Raw genomic sequence first — 13,661 nt, forward strand, 5'->3', positions numbered from 1 at the left:
TCAACTAACTAAAAAATGTGTTTAAATTAGCGGCCTCTTTGAACCTTGTGGGCAACTTGTTAAAAAGCTTGATGCAGGAACAAAACGTATGTTTTTCAAAGAAGGATGTCTTATGTATTGGAAGGGCAAAAGAGTTATTTCCTCGGAGGTTATAAGTTTTTTGTTTTATTGGAAACAAGTTTTTGTTTTAGGCAAATTTCAAGCATTCCAGAATGTATGTATTAGGAAAAGTAAGTAAATTACTTTCTCTAAAAACACCTTTACATGATTGAGATCGGCTGAGTCCAAAAATGACATGTATGGCTCTCTTTTGAAGAACGAATAGGGATTTAGTCTTGGAGTATTCATAACCCCAAATGTAAGGTAATAAGTAAGATTTAACATTAACCCAGCAGGGATTACTTCTGGCTGGTTTGAATCTTGAACCTATCACTAGGCACAGCAAAAAAGTGTCACTTAAATCTTGGCAACCTTATGGATGTCCAGGAGCGGCACATCACTAACCGCAAATGTCGAGATTCTGGGTGGAAGGGTAATTCGATAGGTCTAGTCTACTGCAGGAGATGACTGTTGGAGTTGGTGGGGTTCGTTCCCTAACTATCAAAGGTTCTTGCTAACAAGGGTGTGCCACCTCCTGCCTGCTTTAGACCGGAGAGGCTGGTTCAAAGCTATACTCCCCTTCTTCCGGGGGAACATGACTGAGATTATTTCCCTAATTCTTCCTCATGGATCTCGATAGGAGGCGGCTCCTACCCCCTAACCTTACCCATCCTGAATATCCTGTCACTCCAGAAGCAGCGCTAAGGTTCTTATAGAGCTAAGCTTATTTATAAGCTTCTTAACCTAAGAGAACAAAAAAAAGGGTTTACATTATCAATGTAATCAGATCTCTGATTGATTCGCCTAAATTGATGGTCCACCACCTAAATTGAGCTCCAAAGGTCAAGTGGGTGCCTTTATAATCTGTCAGACGCTCTTTATTTGACTCATCTGTTACTTCTTCTCTTGCGATGCCTCGAGTAAGCAGATTAGGAATCTCTAACCACCCAGCTATTGAACTTATGAGGTTTTGCAACAACAGTAGTTTGCTAAGGGCAGAGTAATAGATATGTGTACAGTCATTATTTTATGCAGTCTTCAGATGATTTCCATAAAGTTCCCTCAGACATCTAAAAGAAGATTGTTTCGCTAGCAAATGTGGCAAAATAGTAACTTTTGTTGTACAACTCTTTTATAAACCCTCGATACATGCAGAGTTTTAACAATCCATTGCCTTATAGTAATCAACATAAACCGTAAAAGAATAACAAATTTAAATTTATTTATGACACGAATAAGATACATTGCTTTCAACTTTGCGATATTTACTTTCAACGGGGTAGGAGAAAAAATTTGACTAAACCTTTTATAACGTGATTTTAATCCAGTAAAATATTAGTACAAAGAAACAATGTCATGTACATATAGTTAATAAACTAATTGCTGATATAAAATTTGAAGCTTATATTATAATATCATCTTTTATTAATTATTCCTCGAACACAGTGTTCCCATATTAAATATTAAGACACATCGGAACAAACATCACAGTTATTTTAAGGCACAAACATTTATGGTGTCTAACACTAAGCTATAAGCGTATAAATTTCATGTAGAGCAAGTGTTGCTAATTACTAAAAATATAATGGCAATCAAGTACAAAATATGGATTGTGAGGAATGATGGACAAGTATAAAACCTAGCCTAAAGTGAAATATTAACAACAAAAATACAATAGTAATCACATTCTGAGGTACTTAATACTCAATCTGAGGAAGCGAACTGTAACATAAATATTATACTTTGGTATGGTATGAAGATCTGTTCGGTACTCTTCTACCAAAAGCTGTAACCTAATTACTAACTACCAACTTGAAACATCGACACAATTGAAAACGTATTTTAAGGCGAATAAGTTATGAAGAATACATTCAACTACAGTGACAAATTTCACAAAGGGACATTGAAAGAAATGTTTTATAAATTGTAAATTAAGAAAATAAGTATATAAAAGGGATAAAATATAAAAAATCTTAAAAAAGTAAAAGAAATTAAAATGAACATAGTAAACAGGTATTTTTAAATAGTTGCTTCACATGATAAATCCACTGTTATGGGAAAGATTATGGGATTGTACACTACAGATAAAAATATTTAAAATTTGTTTCCGTAGCTTTAGAGTTTAACTAGTTACCATTGCTGTTATGTGTTACATAAAAGTGCAAATTACTGTTAAGTTAAATATTATTATAACTTGATTCTTTGTCAGAGTCAACATAATTATGTTTCAGTACATTCACACTGAGATTATTCTTATTGAATGGTTGCTTTGAAAAAAAAGTTTAATGTAAACAACCGTAATCTTCATCATTAATTTGAAATATATTTTAATGATAAAAATATTTATTATAAAACAACAAAATAAAGCTGTACAAGTGATAACTTCAAAAAACAAACGTCAATAATTTGGCAGAAATGTCAGAGCTAAACCTAAAGCAAGTTTGCCAGCCACAGTGAAGGTTAAATCTTCATGTCTAGCCAGGCTAATTGTGTAATTCACTGGTTTATATTTTTAAGCCTTGAATGTCACACTAGAAGCTTGATAAGCTGAGCCCTACACATACGTTTAACTCCACCCTCTTGTTTTGTAAAAATTAACAAAACATTATACATTTTTGTTAATTTTTACTTATACTGTATTTATTATCTTACTGCACTTCGTATCTGCCTTCATAAAAATAAATTAGAATCTCATTAAAATTATTTCTCAAAATAGTTTTTATTTTAAAACTAATTATTATAGGTACTGTGTCTAAAGCTAATTTGATTAAAATTGATATCTAAAGCTAATTTGATTACATTTTTACCTAAGACTATTTTGATTACAATTGTAACTAAAGCTAATTTAATTTTTTTTTTAAAGCCATAACCTTCCAATAAAAATAGTTTAAAATGCATTGACAAATACTGTTATGTGTCATGTGGTTAGTTAACTCTTCGTTTCTTGAATGACAGCCATATGTCCCCCTCCACTGCCGGCACAAACGAACGAACCTTGAACTTGAGCGGCAACTGCGTCTTGCTGTGGAGGTGCACCGAGTACTGAGACACCACTTTGGCCACACAAGACTTCACCTCCATCAATGCGAATCTCATTGCTGCAACAAATAAATCATTCACTACTTTGCAACTATAAAATACCGTAAGTAGTCTTGATTATCTAAATTTCATGTTAACTGTCTCCTGCCGAGATCTCATGGAACAGTCCCCCGGGATGTTCTCATCTTTGCCTCTGCGATGCCACCTCAGGGATACTAGTGCTGTTCCAGTCTCACCAGCTCTGGGCTTACTGGATCCATAGGCACTGACAGTGCTGTTCCAGTCTCAGCAAGTCTGGGCTTGCTGGATCCATAGGTACTGACAGTGCTGATCCAGTCTCAGCAAGTCTGGGCTTGCTGGATCCATAGGCACTGACAGTGCTGATCCAGTCTCAGCAAGTCTGGGCTTGCTGGATACATAGGCACTGACAGTGCTGATCCAGTCTCAGCAAGTCTGGGCTTGCTGGATCCATAGGCACTGACAGTGCTGTTCCAGTCTCACCAGCTCTGGGGCTTGCTGGAGCCATAGGCACTGACAGTGCTGATCCAGTCTCAGCAAATCTAGGCTTGCTGGATCCATAGGCACTGACAGTGCTGTTCCAGTCTCACCAGCTCTGGGGCTTGCTGGAGCCATAGGCACTGACAGTTCTGTTCCAGTCTCACCAGCTCTGGGCTTGCTGGATCCATAGGCACTGACAGTGCTGTTCCAGTCTCACCAGCTCTGGGGCTTGCTGGAGCCATAGGCACTGACAGTGCTGTTCCAGTCTCACCAGCTCTGGGGCTTGCTGGAGCCATAGGCACTGACAGTGCTGTTCCAGTCTTACCAGCTCTGGGGCTTGCTGGAGCCATAGGCACTGACAGTGCTGATCCAGTCTCAGCAAGTCTAGGCTTGCTGGATCCATAGGCACTGACAGTGCTGTTCCAGTCTCACCAGCTCTGGGGCTTGCTGGAGCCATAGGCACTGACAGTTCTGTTCCAGTCTCACCAGCTCTGGGCTTTCTGGATCCATAGGCACTGACAGTGCTGTTCCAGTCTCAGCAAGTCTGGGCTTGCTGGAACCATAGGTACTGACAGTGCTGTTTCAGACTCAGCAGGTCTGGGCTTGCTGGATACATAGGCGCTGACAGTGCTGATCCAGTCTCAGCAAGTCTGGGCTTGCTGGATACATAGGCACTGACAGTGCTGATCCAGTCTCACCTATGTCTGGGCTTGCTGGATCCGTAGGCACTGACAGTGCTGTTCCAGTCTCAGCAAGTCTGGGCTTGCTGGAACCATAGGTACTGACAGTGCTGTTCCAGACTCAGCAGGTCTGGGCTTGCTGGATATATAGGCACTGACAGTGCTGATCCAGTCTCAGCAAGTCTGGGCTTGCTGGATACATAGGCACTGACAGTGCTGATCCAGTCTCAGCAAGGCTGGGCTTGCTGGATCCGTAGGTACTGACAGTGCTGATCCAGTCTCAGCAAGTCTAGGCTTGCTGGATACATAGGCACTGACAGTGCTGATCCAGTCTCAGCAAGTCTGGGCTTGTTGGATACATAGGCACTGACAGTGCTGATCCAGTCTCAGTATGTCTGGGCTTGCTGGATACATAGGCACTGACAGTGCTGATCCAGTCTCAGCAAGTCTGGGCTTGCTGGATACATAGGCACTGACAGTGCTGATCCAGTCTCAGTATGTCTGGGCTTGCTGGATACATAGGCACTGACAGTGCTGATCCAGTCTCAGCAAGTCTAGGCTTGCTGGATACATAGGCACTGACAGTGCTGATCCAGTCTCAGTATGTCTGGGCTTGTTGGATACATAGGCACTGACAGTGCTGATCCAGTCTCAGTATGTCTGGGCTTGCTGGATCCGTAGGCACTGACAGTGCTGTTCCAGACTCAGCAGGTCTGGGCTTGCTGGATCTGTAGGCACTGACAGACCCTCATCCACTCTGACTTTAATGTTTAACCAATGGCACAGTGTAGCGGGTACTGTGGTTGTTGCGAGATAACCGGATCAAGTAACGTCGAGCGTGGCTGCTGTTTGATGGTTGACCACTGAGTGATCCTGTCTTTGCAAGCAGTCCGCCTGCCCGGCCATTGGTGGTGGTTCGGAAGTCACTTTTAAGCCGTAGGTCCCCAGGTTAAATGTTAGAGAGGGCTACTTAGTTTTATCTTCATCTGATAAAATAAGACATCTTTACTTTACTTTACTTTAATGTCTTGGTAGCTATTTCCTTAACCCAATACCTTCATAATTACTCTAGTGTAGCCACGTTGGTCGCCATGTGCTCCATTCAGAGGTTAAAAATTATGGAGTGGTGTTGAATTTCAAATCACTTAAAAGTAAAAAGTCTTCTTCAAATCTTATTTACTTTCAGTTTTGCTTGTTTAAAAGTCAATATTAAGATTGATTTCACACCGAGTTCAGTCAGGATAAATGAAAGAATAATCATTTGTTCAGTTACAAATTAAATCAAACTTGCTTCAACCCGTTAACCACCATGGTCCTGGATTTGTGGTGACACCCGAGTGCCGGGCTTTGTTACATACTAAGACTCCCAACACCAAGTATTTTTTCCCATTTTTAGGAGTTTTTTGACATAATACGTTAAAAACGTTATTTAAATTTTAATAAATAGAGTAAACAATTTCTAATGTTTAAAAACTTCTCAAATAATGTTCAATTTGTCAAATAATTACAACATACTAACACTATCAAACAGATATCTATGAATAAACATTGTAAACATCTTGTAAAATATCAACGTAACCATTTCCGAACTCGTGTACAATACAAAGGACGTGGCGTCCAAGTAGTTTGTGTAATATCCAGAAGATTGCACCACCAACTGGACAGCTATCTTCTGGACATTTCTAACATAATAGAACATCAAGCAACACAATATAACAGCTGATACAACAAATGTAAAACAGCTGATGAAAGTTTTATGACGTCACTGACATCATTGATGCCAAAACAGCAAAACATATTTCACAATTGAAATCAGCAATTCTTTTAATTTGAAATGGTATGTAAATAGTGGTGATGGTGTTGAGTTATGTACTACATGAACTGTCAAAACATCCATGTCAGATCGACATTATCAACAAAAGGCTAAATTTGTTACTATGGTTACTATTATTTTCAGAAATTTCCAAAAAATATAATTCTTACACTAAATGTTTTCAAGATATACCAAAATTTATAAAATTATATACACTACAAAACAATAAATAAATGAATAGCCAATTTCAATTTTATTTTTTTTAATTTTTGAAATGTGATGGGACATAACTAAATTTGTTACTATGGATATGATTATTATAAAAAATTAACAACAAAATATAATTTTTACAGTAGATATTTCCAAAGTTTAGCATAGTATAGCATAAAACAAAGCTATACTTTAAACCAACATAATAAACCATACCCATGATATATACCACTAATTTTCAAAATGGCTAGATGAAGACATCTTCCTGGGAGGTTTTATGATGTAATTGACATAACTGATGCCAAAACGGCAAAAAAATTTCACAATTGAAATTAGCAATTCTTTCCATTTGAAATGGTATATAAATAGTGGTGATTATGTACTATATAAACTGTTAAAACATGTCCGTGTCAGATCGACAATTATAATGTCGACTGCCATTTTTAAAACGATTTAGATCAACATTATAATGTTGATTGTCAGTTTGAGAATTAACACGGAATTTCCATGTTATTATTTTTATTTTACTCTTTGAACAAAATTTTACATGCATGTACAAATGTCACATGCTAAAATCATTTGTATATTCTTATTCGGTTTGTTTACAAATTCTTTTAATCTGCTATTTTCTTGTTGTCACCATGGTTACTCTTAAGACCAATGTAAAAATATTTGTTAATACTCAGCCAAAGACCACAGAGTGATACATACCATCATACATAAGTGTTGCTTATATAGAAATAAAGCTTCACGTAAAATTTCAAGTCTATAGGTCAGTTCCTTCTCAAGATATCGTGTGGACAGACGGACAGACAGACAGAAATGAAGACCAATGAGTAACAGGCTTCGCTAACACTCAGGCAATAAGATTAAACTTTTAGGGTAAGTTGTCTCTTCATTAACAACTAATTTGCATTTTTCCCTCAAAATTATTCTCAGTAGTGAAAATAATGAGCTCTCACCAATACATATCCTCGGCCCATCTCCGAACGGCAAGAAGGTGGAGCTGGGCTTGAAATTGTTGCCTTGGAACCTCTCAGGCTTGAACTGCTCGGGGTCAGGATAGTACTGGGGATCGTGGTGCAGGGCCACCACGGGGATCATGATAAAGACACCTTTCTCTATGATGAGGTCCGAGTCCGGGATCTTGTAGGGTTGAACACACTCCCTGACCAGCATGGGCAAGAGGGGATACATCCTTTGGGTCTCTGCATACAACATTCAGGAATTAAGGTTTAATTCTAAGAACGTGTTAAAATTATAGATAATTAATGTACAGTTCAATGTATCTTGATAAAATTCCAACACACACAAGGATTTTGCGATAAGAACAAAAACGTAAGGCCGTAGATTTTATCTCTCTACCATCCCTCCCAGCTATCACCATTGTGTTCAACTTATGGTGTGTCTTCATACTGGTCATTCTTTGTACACTGGTAGGTAAAAACTTTATATATTTTTTTTAAGAACAACTTTTTACGATATTAGGTACACTGTAGTGAGTTTAACACTATACTCTCTTTAATACTGCCTAAAGATTTTTTGACACCACACGGGTAAAGATAAATACCAATCCTCGAAATATTGTGTTCTATTTTTGTACAATATAACAATGGCAAATGTCCAAAATGCTGTTACCTCTGACATACATTTAAATCTACAGTATTAGTGACTTTTACATTAAATTAATTTTAAGTTTAAGACTTATTGTGAATTCAAAATTAATGATGTTTTTCATATTTTATATTGTAAATATTTTTGTATGATTTGTGTTAAAAATAATATTACAATTTCTTAAAATCCTAACAAGTTAAGCTGGAGAGACCAGATCTTCTGTACGGCGGACAAGGCTGCTAAGGTGGTCTCTTTTCTTAATACGTTGATAGCCAATGTCGGGGGTCCTCGGTCCAGCAGAAGACGGTTATTGATGTCTGCAATCCAGTCTGTGCTCCTTTATGGGGCAGAGGTGTGGGACAGAGTAGTGGCTCTCACCAAGGAATTCTATAGGTTGTGACTCGCCCGGGTTCAGCGTCAAGCTGCGCTCCGGGTGTGTTCCGCCTATCGGACAGTATCCGAGCCTGCCGTCCTGGTGGTTGCCGGAGTCATCCCTGTCAAGCTCTTGGCAGGGGAGAGGAAGGCGATTTATCAGAGACAAGGCGAGATCGGCAAGGACGCAGCAAGATCCGAAGAGCGCACCAGAACCTTCCAGCAGTGGCAACACAGCTGGGAGCACGAAACCCGAGGACGATGGACTGCGCGACTCATTGAGCAGGTTCAACCATGGGTCGAAAGGCGGCATGGCGAGGTGGACTACTACCTCATGCAGTTCCTGACAGGTCACGGCTATTTCAAGTCGTACCTGAACCAGATGGGCAAGACCGATTCACCGGAGTGCATCTACTGCCCGGGCGTTCCCGACGACGCGGAACACACTTTCTTCCGCTGTCCGCGTTGGGAAAGGCCCTGCCTGGAGGCCACAAGAAAACTCGGGTGTTTTTTCGGTGGACACGGTCTGCGAAAAGATTATGGAGGATGAGGGGAACTAGGATTGTTTGTCACAGTTCGTCCAGGGCAGGAGGGAAAAGAAACCCGATCTGGACCGCGAAGTGGCCCAGATCCCTTGACCGAGCGGCTGGATAAGGAGCGAGCCCTACGGGCTTAAGCCAAATGTAGGCCTAGCCTGAAGTAATGTGATAAACAATCCCAGGTTAGAATCCTAAAGAATAGAGGAGGTTCTTTAGTAAACCCGTTTTTAGGGGAGTCCCTAAAACTACAGGCTGGCCACCTGCGTGCATAATTGCATTTTTCCTTCCTCTCCCTCAAAAAAAAAAAAAAAAAAAAAAAAAAAAAAAAAAAAACATCTACATGATCAAAATAGTGTGTACATGATAATATATGTCCTAATAATTTTTTTGGTAAGTATGTAATTTTAAAATTTCTCTATATGAATGTAAAACATAAAACATTTATCTACCATTTAGAAAGCATTAAACTGTCACTTCAAGGAATAAAAGTTTCTTATTGGTTGGAGGCATGCCTGAATACATCTATCTAGCAAACTATAAATTTCTACTAAACATATGGTACATCAATAGATGTTGCACTTTCCAGTAGGACCTTCATAGAAAACGCAGTGATCACAATTAAAGTCACACCGCTCTAGAGTTACAAATTAAAAACTCTTCTAGCAACAAAACACACACATCATTTTCATTTTGTAGGGTTTTCATATTAAATGTTTATACAAGATGCCATCTAAGCTTTATCAGATTGTAGCAATAGCTACAACAAACGGATTAAATAAAATATTAGCTGTTTCGATTCATAGTTCCAAATTAATAAAAATTACAATCAGTTGGTGACTACAACCTTTAAAATGTATCATGACTTTATGGATATACTATGCTACTATAGAGCACAATGTAGTGTATTTTATGTACAATGGGGACTCTCAACTAACCCTGGACTACTTGATCCAAGTAGACCAAGTTCCTGATAGCTTCGTAAGACCATTCCCCGTGTTTGGCCAGCACAGAGTCCACTTCCTCTTGCACTCTCTGCTGGATCTCCGGGTGTTGGGTCAGTGCAAATAAGACGAAACTGATCGTGCGGGCCACTGTCTCGGAACCAGCTATGAGGAAGATGAAGGTATTGGCAGAAATCACTTCTTCCGAGAACACTAAAACAAACCATCATCGTTTACGTCATACAAGAATCTAATATTCATTCTACTTTTATTAGCCAAATTATCTAAAAATCTGACTAACCCTTTCACTGCCAACAGTATCATACCTATACATTACACTCACAGTTTACTAGTATGCTAAGATAACATGTCACATTCTGCATTATACAATTATAAACCTTTCAGTGACAACGTTTGTAATACACCTCTTTCTGTATCTATTAACTAATGTGGCAATGAAATAGTGCTCATTTACAGTAAAAAGATAATAATATCATCAGTTCAATTCAAAAATGTTTAACTGATAATTTACATAATTTTTACTGACTTGTTTATTTTCACCATTAATGTTAACATATTAATTATTTGTTTAACACATTCACTGCAGCACTGGTCATGTACTGATCTTAGGACAGCCGGTATAGTAGGACAGCCGGTACAGCCGGCTTCCGCCACAATCAATGTGTGTTCAACAATACACTTTATTAAACAAATTTGCTAATTTTTCTGAATTGAAAACAATTTAATCATGATGCTGTAGAAGTTTGCCTTAAACTGGTGTATTAGACAAAACCGAGTCATTATGGGTATTGTGCAATAGATCAAGTTTATAAGTTGTATGTACGGGAGCCCCTAGAAGATGTTTACAGTACGCGAAGTTTATCAGTAGTACTGCATTCGGGAGCCATCTTCCAGTTATTGTGTGGGATTTGAAAACTTGAAAACTTTAAATTCAATTCAATTCAAACAAACTGAATAGTTAAAAATTACACTGAATTTAAAGTTTTCATTGTTAATATTATAAACTAACTATTCCAACATTAACTCTGCAGTTTTATACAATAAATTTGACAGTAGCATATTGATCTTCACGAATAATTTCATCTATTCTATTTTTAGTGAAGGAATTGAAACTTCAACTGGCTGACCATGTGGGTAATGAAGTTTGAAATTTCCCGCAATTGTTAAAAATTTCATCATATACTTTGCCCATTTGATGATAAATATTGGTTGGCTTTTAATTTTAAGTATGAAAAAATCCACCAGTTTATTTTCAATTGGATATGTCACTGTTAAGATAAATTTGAAGTCATAATAGCAATTTTAATGTATCAACAGATTAAGCTCATCTCAGTGATACCAACCTAAACCTTAAATAATCAAAATTTCTCCCATAAGCAGGTTTTTGTTTTTGTTAGCCAAAATTTCGATTGAAGTATATACATTTTGTAGACTAGATTGACAAATACTTTATTTGTTTTCTTGTCAAACAACAAAATAACAACTTACATTTCTCCGGTGTATCAGAAGCCAAGTTACTCTCGCCAGTGTACTGCATCTGGTTGACAACAGCATCCTCCTCAGTAGCATCCGACATCGACAGTCCCATGTCCTTCCCACTCTCTTCCTGCTCCTTGAGTTTCAACAACAGCTGGAAGTAGTCACTCCTCTGGATATTGTTGTCTTTGCGGTACTTTATCGTAGCTTTAGTCAAGTTGATGAAGTAGTTTCTGGTGTCACCAGGGAGTTGTAGAAATTTTAAAAAATTCAGCGACTTTTGGTAACATTAACACAAATACCAATTTTAAAAGCACAAAAGGAGACAAGGCGAACGCCTTTTCCACAAATGATTTGAACTCTTTAAACTCCGCACTATCCGGCTGGTACTGGACTCCGAACGCACAACTTGAAATCACATCTAGAGTGAACTCAAACAATACATTTTTAGAACTTACGCCTTCGGTGGGCGAGTGCTCCTCGATTGCCTTCATCATATTATCTCCACACTTTGAGACTTGATCAAACATCCCTCTCAGTTTACCTGTTGTGAACGTTGGCGTTAACTTGTAGCGCAGTGCTCGCCAAATCTGACCTTTTAGACCGAACAGGCTTTGTGATATTGGATCGTGCTTGGGCTGGGGAGGCCGATCTTGAAAATGAGAAAAATCTTTCACCAAAATCATGTTTATTAGTTTCGGATCTCTAATTATAAGCCCTGCTTTCCTGACCTGAAAGAATCCGAAATATCTCTCTCCGGAAAATTCTTTGTACAGCTGTGTGATTCGATCACCTTGAGATAGTTGGCCGAGCAGAGTTTGTCTGATGAGTCCTGCTTTGGTATTGGGCACTCCTTTCTTATCCCAATAGTCATCATTGCTTGTGATGAACCAGTAAGCAAAGCACAGTAGAGATGCAATAGCCAAAAGTAAATCTATTAAAACCGATCCAGTAAGCACAGCCATAGCTGCTAATCAATCTCCTCCTGGAACACAAAACTAATGAGTTGTCAAATTGTACAGTACTAGTCAATGTGCTAAAATATGCTCTATTTGGATTGTACTAGCCCAGTCATAAGTGAGCGAATGTTGCAATTTATTAGTAAAAGACTGAAACTCCTACAGTCCTATTGAAATGAGTTTGCATGTTATGTTGATCTGAAGTTTCGATTATAGCCTTTCTTCCAAATAATTTTACAATCAAAGCTTGTAGTCTTTTAATCAGAAATATTTTTCCAAAAACTTGATATATCACAGAAATTACATTAGTTTTTCTGTTGAATGTGAAAAACATTCTTTCTCAAAATAGTATTTTTGTATTGTATTAATTCTAATTTTGAGCAATAAAGTACAAAATTAAGAAAATTACTAATACATTTCAATTAAAAAGAAAGGTTTTAAAACGTTTAAATTATAAATTCTGATTTAATAACAACAAAAATAAAGTAAAATAATAAATAAAACCAAAAACAATGCAAGCCTTATCTAACAGAGTCACCTTTATATATAAGAATTACTGTCACAATGTTTACGCTAATCTCTGAAACCACTCAATTGAATTCAATTATATTTTATAGGTATGTATTGTTTGGTCCTACTTAAAAGATAGGGTCGTTTTATCTCGATTAATAAACGTCAATTTTTGTTATTGTGAATTTTAGGTTTGTTATAGATAAAAGCCTAAATTCACTTCTAGAGCCTGTTAAATGTAATCAACTGTTCTGTGTAAACGTATTTTTGACAGTACAATCATATGTTTAATTAATTTAACCATAGTTTTTTTTTTTTTTTTTTTTTTTTTTTTTTTTTTTCCTTGGGGCGGCCTACTGCCATGCACTTAAGCCTCAAGGGCCTTTTGCGCACCCCGGAAACACCATGAGGCCTACCAGTCTACAACTTCAGCAGTTCAACAAACCGCCGAAAACAACCTATCAAGTCCTCTTGGGAAAACTCACCACCCCTGTTCAAGCTACCAAAGATGGCATACCGCTCTCTTGCTATTGCTGGGCAATCAAAGAGCAGGTGCTCAGCAGTCTCCTCCTGCTCATTACACCTTCCACAGAGCGGATCCTCCTGAAGGATGCCAACTCTGTGTAGATGCTTCTTCAGGTGACCATGCCCCGTAATGTGACCATAGTTTAATAAATCAATTAAACTTTTTAGTTGAAATCTCCAATTCATTTATTTAATTCAGCGCTAGAGTTTTACACCATATTTAATTTTTCGGACCTGCAAACTTGATAACGTTCATAGTACCATGGCTTCCAAGGACTGTATAACAAAGCATTGTAATCACTAATCATTGTAATATGTGTAATTACTGAGCCTATCCTAGAACAAGACCAGGCTTTAAACCTGCA

The 13,661-nt window shown here is 37.9% G+C and overlaps 1 pseudogene; it reads right to left on the reverse strand.

Moving 5' to 3' along the window:
- Positions 1 to 1,397: 1,397 nt before the first annotated feature.
- LOC124360915 lies at positions 1,398 to 12,460 on the reverse strand (annotated as a pseudogene).
- Positions 12,461 to 13,661: the final 1,201 nt, after the last annotated feature.

The sequence above is a fragment of the Homalodisca vitripennis genome, chromosome 4 (assembly GCF_021130785.1).
Source record: "Homalodisca vitripennis isolate AUS2020 chromosome 4, UT_GWSS_2.1, whole genome shotgun sequence".
Taxonomy (NCBI): Eukaryota; Metazoa; Arthropoda; class Insecta; order Hemiptera; family Cicadellidae; genus Homalodisca; species Homalodisca vitripennis.